Source organism: Mizuhopecten yessoensis, unplaced genomic scaffold (genome assembly GCF_002113885.1).
Source record: "Mizuhopecten yessoensis strain PY_sf001 unplaced genomic scaffold, ASM211388v2 scaffold10867, whole genome shotgun sequence".
In the NCBI taxonomy this organism is placed as follows: Eukaryota; Metazoa; Mollusca; class Bivalvia; order Pectinida; family Pectinidae; genus Mizuhopecten; species Mizuhopecten yessoensis.
In genome coordinates, this window is record NW_018408761.1 from 762,606 (window position 1) to 776,019 (window position 13,414).

Sequence of the window (13,414 nt, forward strand, 5' to 3'; positions counted from 1 at the left end):
GACTAAACTACACTGTATATCCCTAGTATTGTGTAATAACATATTCTTATCATAAGCATCAACAGCATCTCAATTAAAACATACGTTATGGGTTGAAACTCGTGTAATAGGACAACAGATGTTAGGCTCGGTGACGGCGAAGCAGAAAACGTCGTTATAACGATGATATGGATGGAGACACGTTGGCGATGACCTGAAAGTCAGCGTGATGTTTATAGTGTTTACATTTTCACAAACATTGCTGGGTTGATAAATTGATAGTATATGGATACAGATATAGTATTATACGCGATGAAGATGATATAAAGGCAGCGAGGAAGATGATGATATGATGGTAGACGTGGTTTACAGGTATAAAAGATATTCTGTGGTGACGATTTTATAGCGGTAGTGAAGTGGTAAGTGTGAAGAAGTAGTGATGATAATGTGTTCCTAATGATGTAGAGGTTGTAACGACGATGGTGTAGATGTGGTTACGACATGGTGATTATAATGTACAGATCGACCTTTATGAGGTATAAGAAGACAAAAGAGAGAAACACGTTGGTATGGTGGACACATTGAACATCACCGGGACAAGGCGTTATTGACCTTACTCCATTAGGTTAGTATAACGATAATAAAAATGGAAGCTTCACTTAAGACCAACAAAACTCCAAATAAATACCAATAGCGGTAATTCCGTGACGGGAAAAACAATGGCAACATCAGCAATACTATAGCAGTAATACCAATGATTTCTCATCGTGATAGTAAAGCCATGCATATAACAGACTCAACCGACTTATAACTGTGATGGTAAAGTCATACGTATAGCAACAACACCAACGATTTATAACTGTGATGGCAAAGTCATACGTAGAGCAACAACACTAACGATTTATAACTGTGATGGCAAAGTCATACGTATAGCAACAACACAACGACTTATAACTGTGATGGCAAAGTCATACGTATGGCAACAACACAAACGATTTATAACTGTGATGGTAAAGTCATACGTATAGGAGCATCACCAACGACTTATAACTGTGATGGCAAAGTCATACGTATAGCAGAACCATGACGATTTATAACTGTGATGGTAAAGTCATACGTATAGGAGCATCACCAACGACTTATAACTGTGATGGCAAAGTCATACGTATAGCGACAACACAACGACTTATAACTGTGATGGTAAAGTCATACGTATAGCAGCATCACCAACGACTTATAACTGTGAGGGCAAAGTCATACGTATAGCAGAACCATGACGATTTATAACTGTGATGGTAAAGTCATACGTATAGGAGCATCACCAACGACTTATAACTGTGATGGCAAAGTCATACGTATAGCAGAACCATGACGATTTATAACTGTGATGGTAAAGTCATACGTATAGCAACAACCCAACGACTTATAACTGTGATGGTAAAGTCATACGTAGAGCAAAAACACAACGACTTATAACTGTGATGGCAAAGTCATACGTATAGCGACAACACAACGACTTATAACTGTGATGGTAAAGTAATACGTATAGCAACAACACCAACGATTTATAACTGTGATGGTAAAGTCATACGTATAGCAGCATCACCAACGACTTATAACTGTGAGGGCAAAGTCATACGTATAGCAGAACCATGACGATTTATAACTGTGATGGTAAAGTCATACGTATAGCAGCATCACCAACGACTTATAACTGTGATGGTAAAGTCATACGTATAGGAGCATCACCAACGACTTATAACTGTGATGGCAAAGTCATACGTATGGCAACAACACAAACGATTTATAACTGTGATGGTAAAGTCATACGTATAGGAGCATCACCAACGACTTATAACTGTGATGGCAAAGTCATACGTATGGCAACAACACAAACGATTTATAACTGTGATGGTAAAGTCATACGTATAGCAACAACACCAACGACTTATAACTGTGATGGCAAAGTCATACGTATAGCAGAACCATGACGATAAAACAATTATTTATAACTACAAATCAATACCTTAAACCTAACCATTCTTCACGTCTCCCGACGGTACAGCAATTATAATACAGTCACAGAACGACCCTGTTGATACAATATTGATATAAACGCCTGCATGCTAATAACAATGGCTACAACACGCATAACCACAGCATCACAACACTATACACAGCCATTTCACTACAACTACAACATTTCTGGTGCATTGTTCATGCATATAACCGTACAACAATCTCGTCTGTGAAATAAAACGAAGTTCAATCCCAAAACAACAATGGATGTACAAAACTGTTGTTAATACCAAACCATTCCCGACAAAATAAACATGTACTCTGTAACAAAACTGGTGTGTCGTGTGCTTCATTGTGTAACGACTAATTAACGTCAACAGATGTTATGTTATATGGAAGTTATATTTGTATTGTCATACACATATCTTTACAGAAATGTAGAACCATATTCAGATGTAAATATGTTTTGTTATTGCAAGGGTCATGTTCATTTGAATGCTAATTACAAACTTACAAAAGGCGACACACGATTCGACCAAATTGAATGCATCGTTACCTAGTCCCCCTACAGATACACGCTTGAATCGGTTAATGAGCTGTGTGATCTAAATACATTGTTTTATCACAGAGGTTTTAAAAGCCGTATTTTGTAAGACAGAACAACCGCAGAGGGTGTGTCACACCGACGCGATATCACGATATAAGTAACTAAGCCGTACGTACCGATCCATTGAAGTGTTTTGGGGTTAATTAACAGTCAGAGCGTGTTCGTATCCGGCACATAATTAGACTATTACTGCACCACACATAAGCTACCTTGTCGGCAACGAGAGAAAGGGTTGTTTTCGGATTGTTTGTATAGGTGAAGTAAGTGGACTGTGTCAAATAATCTCGTAGTCAGTGGAATGTTCAGTGATGCATAAGACGTATACACTAGGTCAGATATCTCAGGAATGTGTCGACGTATTCTATTCGTTTTGAACCTACTGATCGAAATTGGATTAGTCATGAGCAAATTGTAGGCTGATAAAGAAAAATAGTTTGAAACTTATCTTTTTTGCAACTGGTGGGACTTGTCAAAATATGTCGGTTTATGTTTGTTTTCCGTGCCTTGCCTGTAAGGATGAATGAATAAACCACGTTTTATCTTTCAATGTTGGACTCGACAGAAACTGGCAAAACTTGTACTTCTAAACTTTACAGCTCTATGTGACTGATCTCATTCCTCTGTGTGTGCATTGACTTGTAAACTTTCATTTTGTGTGCTAGGTTGAGGCATTGTTGGTATAAAATTAATGTTGTGCCCTGGAGCCTTGCTCATTTGTGTATTCCTACAAAAGATACATTATTAAGATTTGTACATTCCAATGACTTTTATCGTCTGAGGGTTACTGCATTGGCAGACCTGTCGACAGGATTTTGTGTTTATCAACACTTGTGTTCGGTTCCTTATGTTTAACTTGATATGATAATGTCAATTATCATCAATTAATACCTAACATGAATATAGTACAGCTGATATCGCTTGAAATACGGTAATTTACCATAATAAACTTACCATTGAATTTCTACTTTCACTTTGACGCCGCACATAAAGACAGGAGGACGTTATGTTTCCAGAGTGAAAATACACAATGTATCTACCATCATTGCCGGAATGTCAAGACATATATTTCAAAATTTACGTTGACTCTGGAATAGCTACTTATAAGGCAAAAGGGAATTACTGTCTATTAGATTCATGTTTCAATTTCATTCTCTATGACGCCTACCGATGTTTAGAGTATTGAAGAGTTTGACAGATGAACATTAACACTTGTTCCATTAATCGCCAAAATGCAATCCGTTATCCAAAACCAACACGTAGGAACAATTTGTGAATGTAACCGCAAATAAGTATAGATAAAGAATATAGGTGTACTTTCTTTCAAAACATATTCGGATAAATTCAAAATAGTACGTCGAAAAACCGCTCTGAGCATTATTGTCACATTTTCGACAATTCCAAGGATGCAAAATATGTTTATCCAGTGGGTTTTTTCTTGAAAAAACATAGATAATGGGTTACACTGGCAAGATTTACCAAAATGCTGTTAAGTTAATGTTTTTCCTCGTGACGGTCAGGTGACAAACTTCATTTTTACTACGTGAAAACCTATATACAATAAGCCGAAATTATGAAAATAAATATCATTTTAATAATATATGTGTTTGATGTATTATACTGTTTAAGAGCAACATCAACATGCTTGCGTATATAAACACAATACATAACTGAGATAATGTGAATTTTGCAATTAATTGAACACCTTTCCAGAGCACCATTTGGCCGTCCGTTGTTTTTGAAGCTCGTTTTCCCTCCGATATATTTGTACCTACTTATAATTGTGTTCTGATTTACACCTCGTGTGTCGAGGCTTTACTAGTTGTTACATATTTTGCCAAACACCATCAATTGACATTCAGACACTGAAGCCAGCAAAAAAGAAAAATGGGAATATCACACATTCAATAAACAAGGACACAAGCTCACCTCAGAATCGATAAAACAATGTACCACGTCAACAAAAACGGATTTCTAAAACACTAGAGCTATAAATGAACAAAATTATATATGTATTGGAGACACTTGAAAGCTATACAAGGAAAATAAGTCCAGACTTTCTGCAAGAGCACGCGTCTTTTGTTACATCAATAACCATTGCCATGGAAATCGAGGACAAATACAAGTAAGCTCAAGTCCTTAAAGGCACATCAGAGCAAGGTAAAGACCACAACAAAAACACATCAATCTGTATATCATATTGTATCATACAATCTGAGGCAAAGTCTTAACAAAATCAACCACATCGTCACGTAATAAGAACACAATTAGAACTCAAGTCCATACTTCCGATAACAAGAACTGAGAAAATACAAAACTTAAAAAAAGGATAAAAAGTTGAGGTTACTGCTGAGAAAATGATAAAATGATGATTAGTGCCTAATATCGTATACTCGTCACCATTATCGTACAGCTTAATGACTATTTGTGTGTCTGAACTTGCTTATTTATAGTATCGTGTTTTTAAGAGTTTCATGTATTATCTAGGTAATATTGTACTCTCTAATACATTACATTGTAGTATGTAATGGTTTAGTGATTACAATGTAGTATATTACGCTGGGCGTATTTGATTATGATGACAGTTTTCATTGTGGTATTTTAGAGTGTAGTAACGTACTTCTTTAGATTTGCATTGTAATATTTTACGTTCTTTTTGTTACGTTGTTATACTTTATAATATTGTACAGCTTTGTTAAGCACAGGTTTAATATTAGCCATGAATGATTTTGATAAGATAGGAGACCATTTTGTTCCATTTAAACGCTAAACTTCGTGACAATAGTGATAGAAACAGTTTGTTTTCGACAAATATAATTCAGAATACAAAATGTCCTGATCAAAGACGTTCCGCTGTATTATATCAAGTCATTCGATAGTGCACGTAAGCTTGTGGTAGAATTTGCTTATATAACAACAAATGTATGAAATCGATTAAGACCTTGATCGTAAAGACTGGATTTCGTGTCTAATAGAGACTAGTACATAGGGGATGTGGCAATGTTTAATATATATTCGATAAGAAGGAACCCGTATATGATCTTTAAATTTCGGGCACACATACGGGGTGTTATGGCAGTGTCTGGAAATGTCTAGTGGAATAAATCGATCGTATAAATGTTATGTACACATTGCTATTTGTATTATTTAGGCAAGGCTTAACCAGTGTGGTGGACTAACATACTGACGGATTATGAATGTTCTACCGATCCGTCAAAACGGACAAATTGTAAAACATAAAGATAACAACCTATTTTACGTTTCGCCAATGCTTATTCAGTGTGTCGGCTCTATTTTTCCCGACTCTTCAAAAACACGAGATACCCCATGTAATGTCACTCTTTTTTTACGCTATTATTTCCTTAACAAGATGTTTTAAAATAGTTATCCGTGTTCAGGCATATATTGTTTTGAATACGAGTTTAAGTATAAATAGAGGTTACACAACGAGGTTATATTTCTTACAGTCGCGATACAGACCGTCTAAATAGCGATAACGGGACGTTGGGAGAACGAAATATTTCCCGACACTGTGACAGATCTTGTTTTGGTTTCACGACCTGGACACGCGACGGTGTGACGTTGAAACGATATCGAGCGTTTGTAGCAATTTTGCCTGAAACTAGCGATCAAATCTTTAAGTATCATCTTTTAATATTGCCTTAATAACCCCCCCTTTCCGTATAACCTCATAAAGTCACCAACATTTGTCGGATGTTGACAGCCGACGACGTAAACAAAACAGCAGGTAGCAAAAAGCACGTGGAAAAAGTCTTCCCGGTCAAAATTCATTTTCTCGACCAATCAAAACTCTTGAAGGTCATATACCACGTGTGGTATATAACTCATATGTATCTAACAGTCTGCGTGTTTATACAATGATCTGAGAGTGGAATAACACAGCGTATTGTGGTAGAAACATCAATAATACACTCGTATACCAAAATAATTTGATCCAAACATTCCTTTAGTCGTAGAACAACATATATACATTGCAAAATAATGAGTGATAGTGAATCCCATATAAGAAAATGAAAATGGTTATATTTCTTACAGTCGCGATACAGAATAACGCAAAAGAAAAAAGACACTTCCTACGTCATTTGGGTCTCCCTCCTTTTTCTGTTTTCTTATTCTTCGAAAAGCATTTGGTATTCCCCCTGAAAAGAACCAAATCAGGATTTTTTTAAATACTACAAAACGTTTGTGTTACTGCAAAAGACAACTGGAATACGATTGTTTATCAAATATTTAGTAACTTCGTCATACAAAAATATACGAAATTCCGAGTTCCGGTCCCATGTAATTAATGTATAATTCATGTATTTATAGCACGCCATATAAGTGAGTTTATCGGTCCTTGATATGCGTACCAATGGTCATCCCAGTTATGTACGTCACTGAGATGAGAGTGGTGATCATTTATAAAAAAAAAATCAACGAAGACATTAACAATACACATTGGTTGAAAAACCAAACAAATATATTGCAGACTTTAAACAGAGATGGACATTAACGCCGGCGACGGTCAGAACGCTCCATGTCGACATGGTACATTCCGGTAGGATAATTACGGTATAGCACATACAGCCAATACACGTAGGGACAATATGCAGATGAATTAAGTCACGCATTGTCATAAGATTATACCCCTGAGGAAAACCTTAGGAACTATGGCATGCCAATACGCCAGGTCACGCAGGGTATACTTCTGACGCTTCCTGTGATGGTAGAAGTCGTCTGACCATAGGGTCTAGAAATTGCAATTGGACGACACATGTATTCTAAAGTTGCTTTAATTTTAATTTTTACGAATAATTATTTTTTACAAACCGAACTAACAGCCGAAATGACAAGAAAACAAATCTTGAGAAGATATCAACATAACACATCATGAACCCCCACAAAACAATGGCGATAACATAACACATCAGTAACACCCACAAAACAATGGCGATAACATAACACATCATGAACCTCCACAAGACAATGGCGATAACATAACCCATCAGGAACCTCCACAAAACAATGGCGATAACATACCACATCAGGAACCCCCGCAAAACAATGGCGATTCCATAACACATCAGGAACCCCAACAAATTATTGGCGATAACACAAGACATCACGAACCACCACAAAGCAATGGCGATAACGTAACACATCACGAACCCCCACAAAACAATGGCAATAACACAACACATCACGAACCCCCACAAAACAATGGCGATAACATAACACATCTAGAACCCCCACAAAACAATGGCGATTCCATAACACATCAGGAACCCCCACAGCACAATGGCAATAACACAACACATCACGAACCCCAACAAAACAATGGCGATAACACAAGACATCAGGAACCCCAACAAAACAATGGCGATAACAAAAGACGTCACGAACCCCCACAAAACAATGGCGTGTGACGTCATACGTTTTGGAAAACGGGAGACTATGAAAGGATTTTCACGAAACAAACACATTCTGTAACATATTCTGTACCATAATAGATTATGGTACTCGTTCGACGTGCTTGACACAGGGGTTATGACTGAGGATTTTACTACGTCAAATCGTTGTGACTGAATCAAATACCGGTCGATAGGTGTATAGGAGCCACTCAAACTCATCAGGGAAATATTCTACACTCATTGCATGGAAATAAGGTTTTTTAAGTGAGCAACTGAATTGTGACTCCAAGGGGATGATATTGACATTCCCCTCCTGATATTGTATTTTATATGCCAAATACGTAGGATCTTTATTTAATTTCCTTGTTTTTTTCGGAGAATCTGATCCTAAATATGCATGTTGCCGGTTGTCTGCATCAGATGATTTGAGTAATAAAGCTGTTATATAAAATACATTAAGGCTTAGGATTTCTGCATGATCCCTGACTGACATGATAGATTAAGAAATGACTGATTAACTCAACCTGACAAATAGCTTGCTGTGTAAACGTGTCCGTAAGCATTGACAGTGTCACCGTCCGAATGACAGTAATAGATAAACTAAACTGCACTTAACCCAAGATTTGAACTCGTATATTTTCAATGCAATTTATACTTTCTACCAAAATATAATCATTTACTTATATTTAGTGACTTCTGTTAAACCTAATTAATCGTAAAGGATACTCACTTAATTGAAGTTCATCATACCAGTCTGGTCTAAAGATAGAAATTTTATCTATGATAAACTCATATAGGTTTGTTTTACTGCACTTAAACCACATGACTTAACCCACATTAATGTGTATTCATAGTTTAAATCTTGATTGTGATATTTGTTGATATATAAACAAGAGTGTCATCTATGGTTATTATATATAACTTATATGACCAGTACAATCCGTAATGATAAAGTATGTCACGATGGCCGAGTGGTTAAGGCGTTGAACTTGAAATCCAATGGGATCTTCCCGCGCAGTTTCAAACCCTGCTCGTGACCCTTATATTTTTTGAAAGCATTAACATATATTTTACTGTAATGTCATTTTTCATTATACCGATGTATATAACGAGAAACAAACAGATTCAACAATTTTATCGCTGTCCTTTGCAGAGGGCCGTTTGCTGATGATTGTTCCACGTTATCTAGAGAATATTTGAAAGAGATTACAAAAATTAGGTTATCTGCTCATAATCTAAATATAGAAAAAGGTAGATATCAAAATATTGAGCGTAGTCTTAGAGTGTGTACTGTGTGTAATTTAATTGACGTTGAATCTGAGTTTCATTTTATGTTGAAATGTCCATGTTATTCGGATTTGCGTGTTACATTTTTGAAAAAGTACTATGTAAAAAAAATAAGTATGTTTAAAATGATAAATCTATTTAATGTAAATAACACAAAAGAACTTGTCAATTTGGCCAAATATATAAAAGCGGCAAATGTAAGAAGAAACAATCAATCAGATTAAAATCATATGTTACATGGCTTCTTTAACTTCGTACTACGCCTGAACATCTGAATGTGCCGCGGTCAGGGTCACGTTCAAGTGACCTTTAGATGAACCAATCAGAGGCGCGCTGGCAAAAGTTTGCCAGCGAATCGGAATATCATGGTCGATAGATAAATAGCGAGGGGGTATCGAACAGATTAGTTTTCCAAAACAGATATGGTGGTGGGAACTGACGTTTTTACGACGACACGGAAAACGTACCCATTGGGTAATATTTACATTCTGTATGCTTAGACCCATTGACAAAAATTACATTCATAAATGCATAACACAGGTGTTCATAGAATCTCAGCACGTGGGAACTGATAGTAACCTGATCACACTGCGTAGTAATACACTACAAAAACTACTCACTCGGAACGACCGACCTAGATGCTTAATTCTTACATCTTAAAATATTATTGAACTGTGCTTTGTGAAATATCCACGTATTCACGTGTCCTGTGCTACAAATAAACATTGAATATGGAACTACATTTTGTTGTGTTATTGTTGTTGACGGTTGCTAAGATCTCTCACGATAGTGTCACATTTCCCCGCGAAAAAACACTGTTCTCGCCACTGCGTTGCACCCGTGTATAAGCAGGAACAAACCCTGTTTATTTGTTTTATTCGTTGTTATATCGATCCACTNGGACTTCTACTCTTCTTGATAATAGATATATTATTTTGACATACGGACTAAACCAAATTGTTTATTTATATGTTTTCTATTGCTACCTGTGTTTTTTAAGTGAATCCATATCTCTGAATTTGTAGTATTTGTATTCTGTTATCTAAGTCCGTGATTGAATTAACGTTGGCAACTGGATTGTTTTAATCCATTATATCGTCTGACAACTGATATGACAAGGACAATCCTTATTAATAATGAATAAAAACATATCCAAAGATATAAGCTTGAATGTTAACATTGTTGTTATTTAAAAGAGAGTGTTACCATAAATTATATTGCGTGATAATTAATATGGCTATGTAAGTATAAAACTGATAGTCCCAGTCTACATCAGACAGATGTCACTTATACACAACCACCTTTCTCTATGTCACGATGGCCGAGTGGTTAAGGCGTTGGACTTGAAATCCAATGGGATCTTCCCGCGCAGGTTCGAACCCTGCTCGTGACGTTTTCTTTTTTGGGAAGAAATCCTGAAAGCATATATTTCAATTTTACTTATTTATGTCAAAATGGTTATACAGCTTCATCTGTACCATAAAAATATTTTTAACCATATCACTGTTGAACAATACGAATGACTTATTACTTAACTATACTTTAGTTTCGGTCATCATATCAGCATGTCCTTACTACTCCCCTATCACCTAACATTCCTGAAGAGGGTGTTGCACCACTAGACGCCAGATGGGATGTCTTCGTAAAACACCAAATATATCTGAAGCTAAACACTCAGGCTATGAATGGTTGGCGTACTCCACTTAGGATGTTCGATTTGTTTATTTCATGTTGAAAACTGTGAACTAGTGACTCCATTGAAACGATAATTACCGTTCCCTTATAATATAATTAATGATGCCAAATACATGAGATTTGCATTCAGTTTCTACTTGATTCCTGTGGGAAGTGTTCGGATACAGTTTTATGCTATCAGATTGTGTGAATCAGAATGCGACTCGTGCCAATTATTTATGTAATAAAATAAAATAAAAGGACCTAGGTTCAACAAGCCCCCTAATAGATGTTGTAGTCACATGACCTTTCAACACCCTGCTAAATCATATTGAAAGACTTCAATTAAAAATCGGAACTTATTTATGTAATTTGAATATGTTGAACTTGTACATTGGCTGTTAAAGAATATATATAGCCAGGTTAACGTATTTGAAAATGAGACATAAGGCTGATGTCGTCATAAAAATAACTCACCGGACATAACATGTCAATCTATTTTGCGACCCAACTGATTGCTAAGAAATGACCCATAATTTAAAGTGTATGTATATGCCTAGGTCATGCGGAGCTTTATTTCTCTTCTACTATATGTTGAGAGGAATTACGACCTCAAATAAAGATAAATGTTGCCATGCGAAACCACTAAAATCATAGTAAAATCCCCTGGTAATATATTTTAGCAGATGATAAATAAGAAAACAAAGGCTTTAAGTAACCTTGATCGATTCCTGAACTTTAGATGATGTGCCATTTGATAACATTCTATGATGTTATGAATGCGCTATAAACATGTTATAAACACGTCGAAGCTGGAAGTGCGATACTGTTTATAACATGTATAGATTTTTTACAACAACATGAAATGCTAAGAAAGGACATTTGAACAAATTTGACAAATGACGTTTATGTGTTTTTTATGGTCATAGGTGTATTGTTTTACACATATCTACACGTTAGATATGTTACTCGGACATTTTACTATGATTTTTGTACATTCCCACAGCATCAATCATCTATTTTGAGGCCATAAAGCATACCGCCTTTTCACATTTAGTTAAAGAGAAATTAAGCTTCGCATGACTCAGGTACATATAGAGGAATTTTAAATAATATGTCATTCCGTAGCATTCAGTTAGGTCGCTCGCTAACGAAATTGACATGCTATAAGTCCGTTGAGCTATTTTTATAAAGACATCAGCCTTAATGCTTCATTATTGACTACGTTAGCCTGTTAAATATCTTATGTACAAGTTCAATAAATTTAACCTGGTTATGTACATTTTAAATAGCAAGTTCAATATATTTAAATTCTCAGAATAATGTTTGAATGTTAGCTTTGTTTATTATATTGCGTGATAACCAATATGGCTATGTAAGTATAAAACTAATAAACAGCTGTCATTTATACACATTCACTTATCTCTATGTCACGATGGCCGAGTGGTTAAGGCGTTGGACTTGAAATCCAATGGGATCTTCCCGCGCAGGTTTGAACCCTGCTCGTGACGTTTTAATATTTTTTTATTTTTATTTTCATTTCTGTTGCATTAAAAAGTAAATACTGTATTTATTAATTCAATTCAACAGTTGTTTTATCACATAATTACAGCAGAATTATTCCCTAGAAATTATCTTATACCATGTTTTGTATGATATAGTAGCCTTTTATTTGTGTTTAACTGAAGAATAAAACTAAACCTCATTTACACAGACACTTCTACGCTAGTATTTTGCTCAAAGCGATATTCAAAGGCAGGCTCCATTCGTGATTTTGACTTATTCTTTGTAATAATGTTTAACACAAACCCTGATATTTTGCTCTTTGAAGAAGAGTCTAAGTCTGATGTACGCAAGTTGCATGTTGTCTAATGCTTTCAAAGGAAAATCTCTTTCTTTCTTAACAATTCTCTTAATACTGATTAAAAATGTAAACAGTAGTGTCTGTCAGTAATATAATACATAACATCATTTCAGATATATGTCAAAATGGCCATATATATCAATTGCAGATAGTAATGTTACGAAAATATTATTTTTCTTAGAAATAATACATGTCAATACATACAACGGTCTACAGAAGGCAGGAAATTAAGTATCCAAACTTATTTTTTATTTATTTATCTATTTTTGTCACTTTTGACAAAACAGAATAATGTGTTACTTTATATGACTAATGTTCGACCTAGATACGTAAGGAGGTATTTAGTTATTGATTATGTGAAAAAGGTGCGTACAATTTATTGATCCTATCGGATCGCGTTTGTTCTAGGCATACGAGTTCTGTAGATAAATATATGACGTTAACAATTTGAAAACAATTGTTTAAATTTACATCAATACTTGTGGCGCGACATCTGGTTGAACATATATAATATGGAGACGCATGAAACACTAAAAGTTGTCTATGTCAGCATGGCCTACATAGGGTTTGTAA

General features: G+C 35.5%; 3 non-coding genes across 3 annotated transcripts; all 3 read left to right on the forward strand.

Moving 5' to 3' along the window:
* Positions 1-8,973: 8,973 nt before the first annotated feature.
* Positions 8,974-9,055, forward strand: Trnas-uga. The gene has a single exon. It is a non-coding gene; the product is annotated as a tRNA-Ser (tRNA).
* A 1,559-nt stretch (positions 9,056-10,614) lies between these two features.
* Trnas-uga lies at positions 10,615-10,696 on the forward strand. Its single transcript has one exon. It is a non-coding gene; the product is annotated as a tRNA-Ser (tRNA).
* Positions 10,697-12,406: 1,710 nt separating this feature from the next.
* Trnas-uga lies at positions 12,407-12,488 on the forward strand. The gene has a single exon. It is a non-coding gene; the product is annotated as a tRNA-Ser (tRNA).
* Positions 12,489-13,414: the final 926 nt, after the last annotated feature.